Below are 15,113 nucleotides of genomic sequence, written 5' to 3'. Positions count from 1 at the left end.
GATGTTATTACATTTTGAGAGGTTGTGTTCGTATATTGACACATGACGTTATTACATTTTGAGAGGTTGTGTTCTCATAGTGAGACATGATGTTATTACATGTTTGAGAGGTTGTCTTATATTGAGACATGATGTAATTACATGTTTGAGAGGTTCTTTTCTCATATTGAGACATAGTGTTATAACATGTTTGAGAGGTTGTGTGCTCATATTGAGACATGATGTTATTACAAGTTTAAGTGGTTTTTTATTTTAGTTATCTTGTTCTCATATTGAGACATGATGCGACTACATTTTGAGACGGGGTGTACTCATATTGAGACATGATGTAATTACATGTTTGAGAGGTTTTCTTATATTGAGACATGATGTTGTTACATTTTGAGAGGTTGCTTTCTCATATCGAGATATGATGTTATTCCATGTTTGAGAGGTTGTGTTCTAATAGTGAGACATGATGGTATTACATGTTCGAGAGGTTGTGTTCTCATATTGAGACATGATGTTATTACATTTTGAGAGGTTGTGTTCGTATATTGACACATTACGTTATTACATTTTGAGAGGTTGCGTTCTCATTGTGAGACATGATGTTATTCCAAGTTTAAGAGGTTGTTTTGTTTAGTTATCGTGTTCTCATATTGAGACATGATGATCTTACTTTTTTGCGAGGTTGTGTTCCCATAGTGAAACATGCTGTTATTACATTTTGAGAGGTTCTGTTCGTATATTGACACATGACGTTATTAGATTTTGAGAGGTTGTGTTCTCATATTGAGACATGATGTTATTACATTTTGAGAGGTTGTGTACTCATATTGAGACATGATGTAGTTACATGTTTGAGAGGTTGTCTTATATTGAGACATGATGTTGTTCCATTTTGAGAGGTTGCTTTCTCATATTGAGACATGATATTATTCCAAGTTTAAGAGGTTGTATTCTCATATTGAGACATGATGATCTTACTTTTTTGCGAGGTTGTGTTCCCATAGTGAAACATGATCTTATTCCATTCTGAGAGGTTGTGTTCTCATATTGAGACATGATGTTATTACATGTTTGAGAGGTTGTCTTATATTGAGACATGATGTTATTCCATGTTTGAGAGGTTGTGTTCTCATATTGAGACATGATGTTATTACATGTTTCAGAGGTTGTGTTCTCATATTGAGACATGATGTTGTTACATTTTGAGAGGTTGCTTTCTCATATTGAGACATGATGTTATTCTGTGTTTTAGAGGTTGTGTTCTCATATTGAGACATGATGTTATTACATGTTTGAGAGGTTGTTTAGTTTAGTTATCGTGTTCTCATATCGAGATATGATGTTATTCCATGTTTGAGAGGTTGTGTTCTAATAGTGAGACATGATGGTATTACATGTTCGAGAGGTTGTGTTCTCATATTGAGACATGATGCTATTACATTTTGAGAGGTTCTGTTCGTATATTGACACATGACGTTATTAAATTTTGAGAGGTTGTGTTCTCATATTGAGACATGATGTTATTACATTTTGAGAGGTTGTGTTCGTATATTGACACATGACGTTATTACATTTTGAGAGGTTGTGTTCTCATAGTGAGACATGATGTTATTACATGTTTGAGAGGTTGTCTTATATTGAGACATGATGTAATTACATGTTTGAGAGGTTCTTTTCTCATATTGAGACATAGTGTTATAACATGTTTGAGAGGTTGTGTGCTCATATTGAGACATGATGTTATTACAAGTTTAAGTGGTTTTTTATTTTAGTTATCTTGTTCTCATATTGAGACATGATGCGACTACATTTTGAGACGTGGTGTACTCATATTGAGACATGATGTAATTACATGTTTGAGAGGTTGTCTTATATTGAGACATGATGTTGTTACATTTTGAGAGGTTGCTTTCTCATATCGAGATATGATGTTATTCCATGTTTGAGAGGTTGTGTTCTAATAGTGAGACATGATGGTATTACATGTTCGAGAGGTTGTGTTCTCATATTGAGACATGATGTTATTACATTTTGAGAGGTTGTGTTCGTATATTGACACATGACGTTATTACATTTTGAGAGGTTGCGTTCTCATTGTGAGACATGATGTTATTCCAAGTTTAAGAGGTTGTTTTGTTTAGTTATCGTGTTCTCATATTGAGACATGATGATCTTACTTTTTTGCGAGGTTGTGTTCCCATAGTGAAACATGATGTTATTACATTTTGAGAGGCTCTGTTCGTATATTGACACATGACGTTATTAGATTTTGAGAGGTTGTGTTCTCATATTGAGACATGATGTTATTACATTTTGAGAGGTTGTGTACTCATATTGAGACATGATGTAGTTACATGTTTGAGAGGTTGTCTTATATTGAGACATGATGTTGTTCAATTTTGAGAGGTTGCTTTCTCATATTGAGACATGATATTATTCCAAGTTTAAGAGGTTGTGTTCTCATATTGAGACATGATGATCTTACTTTTTTGCGAGGTTGTGTTCCCATAGTGAAACATGATCTTATTCCATTCTGAGAGGTTGTTTTCTCATATTGAGACATGATGTTATTACATTTTGAGAGGGTGCTTTCTCATATTGACACATGACGTTATTACATTTTGAGAGGTGGTGTTCTCATATTGAGACATTATTCTATTACATTTTGAGATATTGTGTTCTCATCATGAGACATAATGCGACTACATTTTGAGAGGTTGTGTCCTCATAGTGAGACATGATGTAATTACATGTTTGAGCGGTTGTGTTCTCATATTGAGACATGATGTTATTACATTTTGAGAGGTTGCTTTCTCATATTGACACATGACGTTATTACATTTTGAGAGTTTGTGTTCTCATATTGAGACAGTATTCTATTACATTTTGAGACATTGTGTTCTCATCATGAGACATAATGCGACTACATTTTGAGAGGTTGTGTCCTCATAGTGAGACATGATGTAATTACATGTTTGAGAGGTTGTGTTCTCATATTGAGACATGATGTTGTTACATTTTGAGAGGTTGTGTACTCATATTGAGACATGATGTAATTACATGTTTGAGAGGTTGTGATATATTGAGACATGATGTAATTACATGTTTGAGAGGTTGTGTTCGTATAATGACACATGACGTTATTACATTTTGAGAGGTTGCGTTCTCATAGTGAGACATGATGTTATTACATATTTGAGAGGTTGTCTTATATTGAGACATGATGTAATTACATGTTTGAGAGGTTATTTTCTCATATTGAGTCATAATGTTATAATATGTTTGAGAGGTTGTGTGCTCATATTGAGACATGATGTTATTACAAGTTTAAGTGGTTTTTTATTTTAGTTATCGTGTTCTCATATTGAGACATGATGCGACTACATTTTGAGAGGTTGTGTACTCATATTGAGACATGATGTAATTACATGTTTGAGAGGTTGTCTTATATTGAGACATGATGATGTTACATTTTGAGAGGTTGCTTTCTCATATCGAGATATGATGTTATTCCATGTTTGAGAGGTTGTGTTCTCATATTGAGATATGATGTTATTCCAAGTTTAAGAGGTTGTTTTGTTTAGTTATCTTGTTCTCATATTGAGACATGATGATCTTACTTTTTTGCGAGGTTGTGTTCCCATAGTGAAACATGATGTTATTACATTTTGAGAGGTTCTGTTCGTATATTGACACATGACGTTATTACATTTTGAGAGGTTGTGTTCTCATATTGAGACATGATGTTATTACATTTTGAGAGGTTGTGTTCGTATATTGAAACATGATGTTATTACATGTTTGAGAGGTTGTCTTATATTGAGACATGATGTAATTACATGTTTGAGAGGTTCTTTTCTCATATTGAGACATAATGTTATAACATGTTTGAGAGGTTGTGTGCTCATATTGAGACATGATGTTATTACAAGTTTAAGTGGTTTTTTATTTTAGTTATTGTGTTCTCATATTGAGACATGATGCGACTACATTTTGAGAGGTTGTGTACTCATATTGAGACATGATGTAATTACATGTTTGAGAGGTTGTCTTATATTGAGACATGATGATGTTACATTTTGAGAGGTTGCTTTCTCATATCGAGATATGATGTTATTCCATGTTTGACACGTTGTGTTCTCATATTGAGATATGATGTTATTCCATGTTTGAGAGGTTGTGTTCTAATAGTGAGACATGATGGTATTACATGTTCGAGAGGTTGTGTTCTCATATTGAGACATGATGTTATTACATTTTGAGAGGTTGTGTTCGTATAATGACACATGACGTTATTACATTTTGAGAGGTTGCGTTCTCATAGTGAGACATGATGTTATTACATGTTTGAGAGGTTGTCTTATATTGAGACATGATGTAATTACATGTTTGAGAGGTTATTTTCTCATATTGAGACATAATGTTATAACATGTTTGAGAGGTTGTGTGCTCATATTGAGACATGATGTTATTACAAGTTTAAGTGGTTTTTTATTTTAGTTATCGTGTTCTCATATTGAGACATGATGCGACTACATTTTGAGAGGTTGTGTACTCATATTGAGACATGATGTAATTACATGTTTGAGAGGTTGTCATATATTAAGACATGATGATGTTACATTTTGAGAGGTTGCTTTCTCATATAGAGATATGATGTTATTCCATGTTTGAGAGGTTGTGTTCTCATATTGAGATATGATGTTATTCCAAGTTTAAGAGGTTGTTTTGTTTAGTTATCGTGTTCTCATACTGAGACATGATGATCTTACTTTTTTGCGAGGTTGTGTTCCCATAGTGAAACATGATCTTAGTCCATTCTGAGAGGTTGTGTTCTCATATTGAGACATGACGTTATTACATTTTGAGAGGTTGTGTTCTCATCATGAGACATAATGCGACTACATTTTGAGAGGGTGTGTCCTCATAGTGAGACTTGATGTAATTACATGTTTGAGAGGTTGTGTTCTCATATTGAGACATGATGTTGTTACATTTTGAGAGGTTGTGTACTCATATTGAGATATGATGTTATTACATGTTTGAGAGGTTGTCTTATATTGAGACATGATGTTATTCCATGTTTGAGAGGTTGTGTTCTCATATTGAGACATGATGGTATTACATGTTTGAGAGGTTGTGTTCTCATATTGAGACATGATGTTATTACATGTTTGAGAGGTTGTCTTATATTGAGACATGATGTTATTCCATGTTTGAGAGGTTGGGTTCTCATATTGAGACATGATGGTATTACATGTTTCAGAGGTTGTGTTCTCATATTGAGACATGATGTTGTTACATTTTGAGAGGTTGCTTTCTCATATTGAGACATGATGTTATTCCGTGTTTGAGAGGTTGTGTTCTCATATTGAGACATGATGTTATTACATGTTTGAGAGGTTGTTTAGTTTAGTTATCGTGTTCTCATATCGAGATATGATGTTATTCCATGTTTGAGAGGTTGTGTTCTAATAGTGAGACATGATGGTATTACATGTTCGAGAGGTTGTGTTCTCATATTGAGACATGATGCTATTACATTTTGAGAGGTTCTGTTCGTATATTGACACATGACGTTATTACATTTTGAGAGGTTGTGTTCTCATATTGAGACATGATGTTATTACATTTTGAGAGGTTGTGTTCGTATATTGACACATGACGTTATTACATTTTGAGAGGTTGTGTTCTCATAGTGAGACATGATGTTATTACATGTTTGAGAGGTTGTCTTATATTGAGACATGATGTAATTACATGTTTGAGAGGTTCTTTTCTCATATTGAGACATAGTGTTATAACATGTTTGAGAGGTTGTGTGCTCATATTGAGACATGATGTTATTACAAGTTTAAGTGGTTTTTTATTTTAGTTATCTTGTTCTCATATTGAGACATGATGCGACTACATTTTGAGACGGGGTGTACTCATATTGAGACATGATGTAATTACATGTTTGAGAGGTTTTCTTATATTGAGACATGATGTTGTTACATTTTGAGAGGTTGCTTTCTCATATCGAGATATGATGTTATTCCATGTTTGAGAGGTTGTGTTCTAATAGTGAGACATGATGGTATTACATGTTCGAGAGGTTGTGTTCTCATATTGAGACATGATGTTATTACATTTTGAGAGGTTGTGTTCGTATATTGACACATGACGTTATTACATTTTGAGAGGTTGCGTTCTCATTGTGAGACATGATGTTATTCCAAGTTTAAGAGGTTGTTTTGTTTAGTTATCGTGTTCTCATATTGAGACATGATGATCTTACTTTTTTGCGAGGTTGTGTTCCCATAGTGAAACATGATGTTATTACATTTTGAGAGGTTCTGTTCGTATATTGACACATGACGTTATTAGATTTTGAGAGGTTGTGTTCTCATATTGAGACATGATGTTATTACATTTTGAGAGGTTGTGTACTCATATTGAGACATGATGTAGTTACATGTTTGAGAGGTTGTCTTATATTGAGACATGATGTTGTTCCATTTTGAGAGGTTACTTTCTCATATTGAGACATGATATTATTCCAAGTTTAAGAGGTTGTATTCTCATATTGAGACATGATGATCTTACTTTTTTGCGAGGTTGTGTTCCCATAGTGAAACATGATCTTATTCCATTCTGAGAGGTTGTTTTCTCATATTGAGACATGATGTTATTACATTTTGAGAGGGTGCTTTCTCATATTGACACATGACGTTATTACATTTTGAGAGGTGGTGTTCTCATATTGAGACATTATTCTATTACATTTTGAGATATTGTGTTCTCATCATGAGACATAATGCGACTACATTTTGAGAGGTTGTGTCCTCATAGTGAGACATGATGTAATTACATGTTTGAGAGGTTGTGTTCTCATATTGAGACATGATGTTATTACATTTTGAGAGGTTGCTTTCACATATTGACACATGACGTTATTACATTTTGAGAGTTTGTGTTCTCATATTGAGACAGTATTCTATTACATTTTGAGACATTGTGTTCTCATCATGAGACATAATGCGACTACATTTTGAGAGGTTGTGTCCTCATAGTGAGACATGATGTAATTACATGTTTGAGAGGTTGTGTTCTCATATTGAGACATGATGTTGTTACATTTTGAGAGGTTGTGCACTCATATTGAGACATGATGTAATTACATGTTTGAGAGGTTGTCTTATATTGAGACATGATGTAATTACATGTTTGAGAGGTTGTGTTCGTATAATGACACATGACGTTAATACATTTTGAGAGGTTGCGTTCTCATAGTGAGACATGATGTTATTACATGTTTGAGAGGTTGTCTTATATTGAGACATGATGTAATTACATGTTTGAGAGGTTATTTTCTCATATTGAGACATAATGTTATAATATGTTTGAGAGGTTGTGTGCTCATATTGAGACATTATGTTATTACAAGTTTAAGTGGTTTTTTATTTTAGTTATCGTGTTCTCATATTGAGACATGATGCGACTACATTTTGAGAGGTTGTGTACTCATATTGAGACATGATGTAATTACATGTTTGAGAGGTTGTCTTATATTGAGACATGATGATGTTACATTTTGAGAGGTTGCTTTCTCATATCGAGATATGATGTTATTCCATGTTTGAGAGGTTGTGTTCTCATATTGAGATATGATGTTATTCCAAGTTTAAGAGGTTGTTTTGTTTAGTTATCGTGTTCTCATATTGAGACATGATGATCTTACTTTTTTGCGAGGTTGTGTTCCCATAGTGAAACATGATGTTATTACATTTTGAGAGGTTCTGTTCGTATATTGACACATGACGTTATTACATTTTGAGAGGGTGTGTTCTCATATTGAGACATGATGTTATTACATTTTGAGAGGTTGTGTTCGTATAATGACACATGACGTTATTACATTTTGAGAGGTTGCGTTCTCATAGTGAGACATGATATTGTTACATTTTGAGAGGTTGTGTACTCATATTGAGACATGATGTTATTACATGTTTGAGAGGTTATTTTCTCATATTGAGACATAATGTTATAACATGTTTGAGAGGTTGTGTGCTCATATTGAGACATGATGTTATTACAAGTTTAAGTGGTTTTTTATTTTAGTTATCGTGTTCTCATATTGAGACATGATGCGACTACATTTTGAGAGGTTGTGTACTCATATTGAGACATGATGTAATTACATGTTTGAGAGGTTGTCATATATTAAGACATGATGATGTTACATTTTGAGAGGTTGCTTTCTCATATAGAGATATGATGTTATTCCATGTTTGAGAGGTTGTGTTCTCATATTGAGATATTATGTTATTCCAAGTTTAAGAGGTTGTTTTGTTTAGTTATCGTGTTCTCATATTGAGACATGATGATCTTACTTTTTTGCGAGGTTGTGTTCCCATAGTGAAACATGATCTTAGTCCATTCTGAGAGGTTGTGTTCTCATATTGAGACATGATGTTATTACAAGTTTAAGTGGTTTTTTATTTTAGTTATTGTGTTCTCATATTGAGACATGATGCGACTAAATTTTGAGAGGTTGTGTACTCATATTGAGACATGATGTAATTACATGTTTGAGAGGTTGTCTTATATTGAGACATGATGATGTTACATTTTGAGAGGTTGCTTTCTCATATCGAGATATGATGTTATTCCATGTTTGAGAGGTTGTGTTCTCATATTGAGATATGATGTTATTCCAAGTTTAAGAGGTTGTTTTGTTTAGTTATCTTGTTCTCATATTGAGACATGATGATCTTACTTTTTTGCGAGGTTGTGTTCCCATAGTGAAACATGATGTTATTACATTTTGAGAGGTTCTGTTCGTATATTGACACATGACGTTATTACATTTTGAGAGGTTGTGTTCTCATATTGAGACATGATGTTATTACATTTTGAGAGGTTGTGTTCGTATATTGAAACATGACGTTATTACATTTTGAGAGGTTGTGTTCTCATAGTGAGACATGATGTTATTACATGTTTGAGAGGTTGTCTTATATTGAGACATGATGTAATTACATGTTTGAGAGGTTGTCTTATATTGAGACATGATGTTGTTACATTTTGAGAGGTTGCTTTCTCATATCGAGATATGATGTTATTCCATGTTTGAGAGGTTGTGTTCTAATAGTGAGACATGATGGTATTACATGTTCGAGAGGTTGTGTTCTCATATTGAGACATGATGTTATTACATTTTGAGAGGTTGTGTTCGTATATTGACACATGACGTTATTACATTTTGAGAGGTTGCGTTCTCATTGTGAGACATGATGTTATTCCAAGTTTAAGAGGTTGTTTTGTTTAGTTATCGTGTTCTCATATTGAGACATGATGATCTTACTTTTTTGCGAGGTTGTGTTCCCATAGTGAAACATGATGTTATTCCATGTTTGAGAGGTTGTGTTCTCATATTGAGATATGATGTTATTCCATGTTTGAGAGGTTGTGTTCTAATAGTGAGACATGATGGTATTACATGTTCGAGAGGTTGTGTTCTCATATTGAGACATGATGTTATTACATTTTGAGAGGTTGTGTTCGTATAATGACACATGACGTTATTACATTTTGAGAGGTTGCGTTCTCATAGTGAGACATGATGTTATTACATGTTTGAGAGGTTGTCTTATATTGAGACATGATGTAATTACATGTTTGAGAGGTTATTTTCTCATATTGAGACATAATGTTATAACATGTTTGAGAGGTTGTGTGCTCATATTGAGACATGATGTTATTACAAGTTTAAGTGGTTTTTTATTTTAGTTATCGTGTTCTCATATTGAGACATGATGCGACTACATTTTGAGAGGTTGTGTACTCATATTGAGACATGATGTAATTACATGTTTGAGAGGTTGTCATATATTAAGACATGATGATGTTACATTTTGAGAGGTTGCTTTCTCATATAGAGATATGATGTTATTCCATGTTTGAGAGGTTGTGTTCTCATATTGAGATATGATGTTATTCCAAGTTTAAGAGGTTGTTTTGTTTAGTTATCGTGTTCTCATATTGAGACATGATGATCTTACTTTTTTGCGAGTTTGTGTTCCCATAGTGAAACATGATCTTAGTCCATTCTGAGAGGTTGTGTTCTCATATTGAGACATGACGTTATTACATTTTGAGAGGTTGTGTTCTCATCATGAGACATAAAGCGACTACATTTTGAGAGGTTGTGTCCTCATAGTGAGACATGATGTAATTACATGTTTGAGAGGTTGTGTTCTCATATTGAGACATGATGTTGTTACATTTTGAGAGGTTGTGTACTCATATTGAGACATGATGTTATTACATGTTTGAGAGGTTGTCTTATATTGAGATATGATGTTATTCCATGTTTGAGAGGTTGTGTTCTCATATTGAGACATGATGGTATTACATGTTTGAGAGGTTGTGTTCTCATATTGAGACATGATGTTATTACATGTTTGAGAGGTTGTCTTATATTGAGACATGATGTTATTCCATGTTTGAGAGGTTGTGTTCTCATATTGAGACATGATGTTATTACATGTTTCAGAGGTTGTGTTCTCATATTGAGACATGATGTTGTTACATTTTGAGAGGTTGCTTTCTCATATTGAGACATGATGTTATTCTGTGTTTGAGAGGTTGTGTTCTCATATTGAGACATGATGTTATTACATGTTTGAGAGGTTGTTTAGTTTAGTTATCGTGTTCTCATATCGAGATATGATGTTATTCCATGTTTGAGAGGTTGTGTTCTAATAGTGAGACATGATGGTATTACATGTTCGAGAGGTTGTGTTCTCATATTGAGACATGATGCTATTACATTTTGAGAGGTTCTGTTCGTATATTGACACATGACGTTATTACATTTTGAGAGGTTGTGTTCTCATATTGAGACATGATGTTATTACATTTTGAGAGGTTGTGTTCGTATATTGACATATGACGTTATTACATTTTGAGAGGTTGTGTTCTCATAGTGAGACATGATGTTATTACGTGTTTGAGAGGTTGTCTTATATTGAGACATGATGTAATTACATGTTTGAGAGGTTCTTTTCTCATATTGAGACATAGTGTTATAACATGTTTGAGAGGTTTTGTGCTCATATTGAGACATGATGTTATTACAAGTTTAAGTGGTTTTTTATTTTAGTTATCTTGTTCTCATATTGAGACATGATGCGACTACATTTTGAGACGTGGTGTACTCATATTGAGACATGATGTAATTACATGTTTGAGAGGTTGTCTTATATTGAGACATGATGTTGTTACATTTTGAGAGGTTGCTTTCTCATATCGAGATATGATGTTATTCCATGTTTGAGAGGTTGTGTTCTAATAGTGAGACATGATGGTATTACATGTTCGAGAGGTTGTGTTCTCATATTGAGACATGATGTTATTACATTTTGAGAGGTTGTGTTCGTATATTGACACATGACGTTATTACATTTTGAGAGGTTGCGTTCTCATTGTGAGACATGATGTTATTCCAAGTTTAAGAGGTTGTTTTGTTTAGTTATCGTGTTCTCATATTGAGACATGATGATCTTACTTTTTTGCGAGGTTGTGTTCCCATAGTGAAACATGATGTTATTACATTTTGAGAGGCTCTGTTCGTATATTGACACATGACGTTATTAGATTTTGAGAGGTTGTGTTCTCATATTGAGACATGATGTTATTACATTTTGAGAGGTTGTGTACTCATATTGAGACATGATGTAGTTACATGTTTGAGAGGTTGTCTTATATTGAGACATGATGTTGTTCCATTTTGAGAGGTTGCTTTCTCATATTGAGACATGATATTATTCCAAGTTTAAGAGGTTGTGTTCTCATATTGAGACATGATGATCTTACTTTTTTGCGAGGTTGTGTTCCCATAGTGAAACATGATCTTATTCCATTCTGAGAGGTTGTTTTCTCATATTGAGACATGATGTTATTACATTTTGAGAGGGTGCTTTCTCATATTGACACATGACGTTATTACATTTTGAGAGGTGGTGTTCTCATATTGAGACATTATTCTATTACATTTTGAGATATTGTGTTCTCATCATGAGACATAATGCGACTACATTTTGAGAGGTTGTGTCCTCATAGTGAGACATGATGTAATTACATGTTTGAGCGGTTGTGTTCTCATATTGAGACATGATGTTATTACATTTTGAGAGGTTGCTTTCTCATATTGACACATGACGTTATTACATTTTGAGAGTTTGTGTTCTCATATTGAGACAGTATTCTATTACATTTTGAGACATTGTGTTCTCATCATGAGACATAATGCGACTACATTTTGAGAGGTTGTGTCCTCATAGTGAGACATGATGTAATTACATGTTTGAGAGGTTGTGTTCTCATATTGAGACATGATGTTGTTACATTTTGAGAGGTTGTGTACTCATATTGAGACATGATGTAATTACATGTTTGAGAGGTTGTCTTATATTGAGACATGATGTAATTACATGTTTGAGAGGTTGTGTTCGTATAATGACACATGACGTTATTACATTTTGAGAGGTTGCGTTCTCATAGTGAGACATGATGTTATTACATGTTTGAGAGGTTGTCTTATATTGAGACATGATGTAATTACATGTTTGAGAGGTTATTTTCTCATATTGAGTCATAATGTTATAATATGTTTGAGAGGTTGTGTGCTCATATTGAGACATGATGTTATTACAAGTTTAAGTGGTTTTTTATTTTAGTTATCGTGTTCTCATATTGAGACATGATGCGACTACATTTTGAGAGGTTGTGTACTCATATTGAGACATGATGTAATTACATGTTTGAGAGGTTGTCTTATATTGAGACATGATGATGTTACATTTTGAGAGGTTGCTTTCTCATATCGAGATATGATGTTATTCCATGTTTGAGAGGTTGTGTTCTCATATTGAGATATGATGTTATTCCAAGTTTAAGAGGTTGTTTTGTTTAGTTATCTTGTTCTCATATTGAGACATGATGATCTTACTTTTTTGCGAGGTTGTGTTCCCATAGTGAAACATGATGTTATTACATTTTGAGAGGTTCTGTTCGTATATTGACACATGACGTTATTACATTTTGAGAGGTTGTGTTCTCATAGTGAGACATGATGTTATTACATGTTTGAGAGGTTGTCTTATATTGAGACATGATGTAATTACATGTTTGAGAGGTTCTTTTCTCATATTGAGACATAGTGTTATAACATGTTTGAGAGGTTGTGTGCTCATATTGAGACATGATGTTATTACAAGTTTAAGTGGTTTTTTATTTTAGTTATCTTGTTCTCATATTGAGACATGATGCGACTACATTTTGAGACGTGGTGTACTCATATTGAGACATGATGTAATTACATGTTTGAGAGGTTGTCTTATATTGAGACATGATGTTGTTACATTTTGAGAGGTTGCTTTCTCATATCGAGATATGATGTTATTCCATGTTTGAGAGGTTGTGTTCTAATAGTGAGACATGATGGTATTACATGTTCGAGAGGTTGTGTTCTCATATTGAGACATGATGTTATTACATTTTGAGAGGTTGTGTTCGTATATTGACACATGACGTTATTACATTTTGAGAGGTTGCGTTCTCATTGTGAGACATGATGTTATTCCAAGTTTAAGAGGTTGTTTTGTTTAGTTATCGTGTTCTCATATTGAGACATGATGATCTTACTTTTTTGCGAGGTTGTGTTCCCATAGTGAAACATGATGTTATTACATTTTGAGAGGCTCTGTTCGTATATTGACACATGACGTTATTAGATTTTGAGAGGTTGTGTTCTCATATTGAGACATGATGTTATTACATTTTGAGAGGTTGTGTACTCATATTGAGACATGATGTAGTTACATGTTTGAGAGGTTGTCTTATATTGAGACATGATGTTGTTCCATTTTGAGAGGTTGCTTTCTCATATTGAGACATGATATTATTCCAAGTTTAAGAGGTTGTGTTCTCATATTGAGACATGATGATCTTACTTTTTTGCGAGGTTGTGTTCCCATAGTGAAACATGATCTTATTCCATTCTGAGAGGTTGTTTTCTCATATTGAGACATGATGTTATTACATTTTGAGAGGGTGCTTTCTCATATTGACACATGACGTTATTACATTTTGAGAGGTGGTGTTCTCATATTGAGACATTATTCTATTACATTTTGAGATATTGTGTTCTCATCATGAGACATAATGCGACTACATTTTGAGAGGTTGTGTCCTCATAGTGAGACATGATGTAATTACATGTTTGAGCGGTTGTGTTCTCATATTGAGACATGATGTTATTACATTTTGAGAGGTTGCTTTCTCATATTGACACATGACGTTATTACATTTTGAGAGTTTGTGTTCTCATATTGAGACAGTATTCTATTACATTTTGAGACATTGTGTTCTCATCATGAGACATAATGCGACTACATTTTGAGAGGTTGTGTCCTCATAGTGAGACATGATGTAATTACATGTTTGAGAGGTTGTGTTCTCATATTGAGACATGATGTTGTTACATTTTGAGAGGTTGTGTACTCATATTGAGACATGATGTAATTACATGTTTGAGAGGTTGTCTTATATTGAGACATGATGTAATTACATGTTTGAGAGGTTGTGTTCGTTAAATGACACATGACGTTATTACATTTTGAGAGGTTGCGTTCTCATAGTGAGACATGATGTTATTACATGTTTGAGAGGTTGTCTTATATTGAGACATGATGTAATTACATGTTTGAGAGGTTATTTTCTCATATTGAGTCATAATGTTATAATATGTTTGAGAGGTTGTGTGCTCATATTGAGACATGATGTTATTACAAGTTTAAGTGGTTTTTTATTTTAGTTATCGTGTTCTCATATTGAGACATGATGCGACTACATTTTGAGAGGTTGTGTACTCATATTGAGACATGATGTAATTACATGTTTGAGAGGTTGTCTTATATTGAGACATGATGTTATTCCATGTTTGAGAGGTTGTGTTCTCATATTGAGATATGATGTTATTCCAAGTTTAAGAGGTTGTTTTGTTTAGTTATCTTGTTCTCATATTGAGACATGATGATCTTACTTTTTTGCGAGGTTGTGTTCCCATAGTGAAA

This window comes from Lampris incognitus, chromosome 3 (genome assembly GCF_029633865.1).
Source record: "Lampris incognitus isolate fLamInc1 chromosome 3, fLamInc1.hap2, whole genome shotgun sequence".
Classification (NCBI taxonomy): Eukaryota; Metazoa; Chordata; class Actinopteri; order Lampriformes; family Lampridae; genus Lampris; species Lampris incognitus.
The sequence above is the reverse complement of the archived record's forward strand: the minus strand, read 5'-3'. Positions refer to the sequence as shown.